Below are 4269 nucleotides of genomic sequence, written 5' to 3'. Positions count from 1 at the left end.
ACTTTTCCAAAGTTTTGGTGGAGCAAATTTTTAAAAATTACACTTTTGCCCTCGTAAAGTGAAAAATTACATTTTTACCCCAAAAACTGAAAAATTGCCCATAGACATATTTTTCATCCCTTATACTCATACCATTCTCCAATTTGTCAAATGTGATCTAAATTCTCTCAAAATCTCAAATTTTGTCCGCGAGTGGAAAAATTACAATTTTGTCCCTAGATAGTGAAAATTTCGATTTGACTCCGAATTGATCCTCGAACTCCTAATTACCGTTTTGAGTCATCCTTGAACTGTGAAACTCTTAATTTCACCTTAAAATTCCTATTTGAACTAGTTCGAGGCTTAATCGACTTAATGATACCATTAGGGGCAATATCTTCTTTTAACGATTTCTCGAACTTCCTAAATATACAAACATTCTATCGAGCATGTGAATGACATTATAATTATTTTACAAAGCAGGGTTTGACACTAGAATAGCAGAAAAAAGTGACTCAACAAAAATATCTTTGCCAATTTAAAAAATTACTAGCCACCATAACCAGATTTAGCTACAGGAAGTACCGATATGGTGTTCCAAGGCTAGGTTTGGTCACAAAAAGTACTAGTCTAGTGCTTTAATGATCAGATTCGACCGTGTGGGATACCAAATTGACACTCCATTACGTTGATCACTTCTTAATGGTCATAGTAAGACGCCTTGAGCCTTTGTTGTGCCCTCCCCAACAACAATAGCTTTTGCTAAGTATTAACACTTCATTGGTTCATAAAGTGAGCAATTTCAATCAGTGTAGTAGGTTTTATATCCATTAAAACCTTTAAGCTATCATCTCAATTCTCCATTCCCGACTAGTCTGCCATTTTGCCTTTTCATCTTTCTTTTTTTTTCCTCTTTTCTCAATAATTTCTAAAAGGAGAATAAAATAATTTAGATTATTATATTTTAAGTTTATGTTTGAATTAGATTTCTACTCACTAAAATTTATACCTATTTATTTATATGGGCCTTCTAACTTTTATATTTGCATAATAATGAAGTGGTGGCTTATAATTTATTGACAATGTATAGAATTTATATAATTTCAATGTTAAAATGATCCCTGTAGATAATTGAGATTGGTTAAGGCTTGGTTCCAATCATATAATAATATCATTCATATTAAATGGTTAAAGGTTTTCTTTCATCAATAAGACATAAATTATAATAGGTTATAAGTCTAATTGAATGAAGTCCATTAGATTAATATGTCTTGCAAGGGAATTGTAATAGGTTGCAATTATGAGATCCCTATGCATCAAATCATAATCTCTAAATAGTTCCTTATCATTGTATTATTGATACGGGGCATCATCAATACTTAAAGATCAGCACATGTTATGTTACTTACTTATGAAGTAAACAACTAGTCTTATAGGTTGAAATATGAAGATACTGGGAATTAAGATGTGAGTGCTTAGGAGAGCAAGTTCATTGAATATGAACCAACATAAGAAGTGCATTTAATACTTCTTATGTGACAATCGTGTAAATACTCCTTATACTAGAGACATCAGGTTTTCTTATATGTGGAGTGCTATACTTTGATTTCATCGATACGAGTGCCTAACCAAGGATGCCAAATCAATATGCTTTTGGGTATAACATGAAGCATATGAAGACAAATGAGTGGTCATAATAGGAATCATCATCCCTAGTGAATAAGGGGATATATCCTAACAGTTCTTGGTTGATATTAGCTTATTGAAGTCCTTAGCCAATGCGACTTGGAGATTATCGAAAAAAGTTTCATAAGTCTTTATTAAGCTAAGGATTAACCTCATGAACGATATTGAGATCTATGAGAGTAGACATTGCACCATGCTCTTGTTATCTCTAAGATATACAATGAAGGAATGAATTACACTAAGAGACTAATCACTAAAAGGTTGAGTCAAACCATCTTGACTTTTCTAACATTTGAGTGACCATGATGCATTGCTAGATGCCAATCTTGGTATATGGAATTAAATTAATTAAGATTGTAATTTAATTCCATTGCCAACATGTTGGAAGCCTAATGGGTCACACACAAAAGGTGATTATTGAGTTTAAATTGGGAACGATGGTTAAGTTGGACTTAATCAATTAGAAACTTGTTAGCTTTTAGACTTAATCGATTAAGAAAATATATGAGTTTATTGTTATCGATTAATGTAATCATTATTTGATTAATGAGTTATAAGTTTTTAGGGACTTAATTAAAATTGTTTAATTAAGTTATTAGAATAATTTGTAATTACATAAAAGTTATGTAATTTACCTAACTAGGGTTGAAATTAATCCAAGTATATAAACCTTGCTATAAGCCTAATTTCTAAATAGAAGAAAAAGAAAAGAAAATCCAGCCAAGTAGTGTGTGCTGCCCTTCGTGAGTACAAAGGAGAAAATTAGTTTTCTTTTTCACTATACGGCCAAAAGGTTTTCTTTTTCTTTAGAGAAAAGTGTTATGAACACTACTTGCTAGCACATCGTAAGGCATAGCAATCCCACCCTAACGTAAGGTGGTGTTTGGTACTTTACAATGCAATGTAATTACAGATAATGTGATTGTAAGTAATATAATTGCAAGCAATGTGATTACAGGGAAAATAATATTACAGTGCTTGGTAAACAAGCAAAATAATGATTAAAATGTAGGGAAGATAACATTACAACATTTGGTTTACGAAAATAATATTATAATGCTTGGTAAACAAGCAAAATAATGATTAAAATGTAGGGAAGATAACATTACAACATTTGGTTTACAAGTACTTTGTTAGGAATGTAATGTTAATTTTCAAAATTACCTCTATTTATTAAAATGCAAGTTTAATATACTTGTATTTTTTTATTGTTTATTTTTATATAATATCATCTCTTCAATATATTTTTAATGTTATATATTTTATTTTCATTTCTTATTATAATCTTATATATCTTATTTTCATTTCTTTAATATAATTTTTTATATTATATATTTTATTTTAATTTCTTTTACTTATATTATATAAATTTTAATTTCTTTTACTTATATTATATAAATTTTAACTTCTTATATTTTATTTTATTTTAATTTCTAATTCTTATATTATATATTTTATTTTATTATTTTTATTTTAATTATAACATTACAAAATATTTTTAAAAAAATAAAAAAGTTGAAGGGTGAAAATGTCTTTAATAACATTACAGAGTGCAATGTAATATGATTGCATTAGCTTTAGACTGCAATCACATTACATCCCTTGGATATAATGTGATTGCATTACAATCTTACATTACAGTGGTCTGTTGCAAAATAAATACTGCACTATAATTTACTTAGACACATTACAGGAAATGTGCTCCCACTTCCCTCATACCAAACGCTACCTAAGGTTTCTCATAATCATCATATGCACTTTCGTTAGAGGCTGCCCAAGAACTTCTCAGACAACTTTGGTTTGCAACAACTGACCTAGGTGCGAAGTCAATGAAATGAGCTGTTTGGGGCTTTAGATAAGGAATCTAGCTTTCTTTATCAATCAACGTAATGATCTATGATTATATGCTCACTGTATGAATGCTTAATGACAATCAAGAGACCTTTGAAGATGACCTTGGGTGGGCAAGGCTGGTATTGTATGTTTTTAATTTGTTTCGGCTGCATAATTTTATTTTCCATTGCATTGTGATGCATGACCGACCTATCTCAACATTCAGTGTATCAAATATAAACCCTTTATTAAAATTTTGGGTTTATATTTGATGCGCAACTAAATTATGCAATTAATCCCTATATTCTACAAAAAAAAATATAGATTTAGTCCCTGTATAATAACTTGTGTAAATTGGATCCTTGTATTTTATCAATTTGTTAATTTGAATTCTAACTCTAATACCATTAAATTTCACCATTAAGTATGTTAACATTGCATTTTGACCAAGCTAACATGGCGTTAACCATGTGCTAATGTGGCATGATCATGCCGATGTGGAAAACAATGTCAAAGAAGGGGGTGAATTAGACTTTTAAAATTTGCTTTGAACTTAAGGAATTAGAAAACACTACTATAGTCAACCAAAAAAGGTTTCAAGTTAACTATGCTTGTGAAGAACTCATTTTAAGACAATCGAAAAAACATGTAGTCAATTCTACTGATCTTATAGTCAACCTTTGGCTAGAAAATCATTTCCAAAAGATGCAAAAAGAGTTTCAAAGAGAGTTATGATGCATATGTAAATCTTTGCAAAACCACTCAATCAAA

General features: G+C 29.8%; 1 long non-coding RNA gene across 1 annotated transcript in view; it reads left to right on the top strand.

Moving 5' to 3' along the window:
* Positions 1-3857, top strand: part of LOC108661754 — an 8862-nt gene extending 5005 nt beyond the window's left edge. Inside the window, exon 3 of the long non-coding RNA XR_001927533.1 lies at positions 3359-3857. This is a non-coding gene — a long non-coding RNA (uncharacterized LOC108661754). The remainder of the gene's footprint in view (positions 1-3358) is intronic.

Source organism: Theobroma cacao, chromosome 1, assembly GCF_000208745.1.
Source record: "Theobroma cacao cultivar B97-61/B2 chromosome 1, Criollo_cocoa_genome_V2, whole genome shotgun sequence".
In the NCBI taxonomy this organism is placed as follows: domain Eukaryota; kingdom Viridiplantae; phylum Streptophyta; class Magnoliopsida; order Malvales; family Malvaceae; genus Theobroma; species Theobroma cacao.
This window is presented reverse-complemented; position numbering and strand designations above follow the sequence as displayed.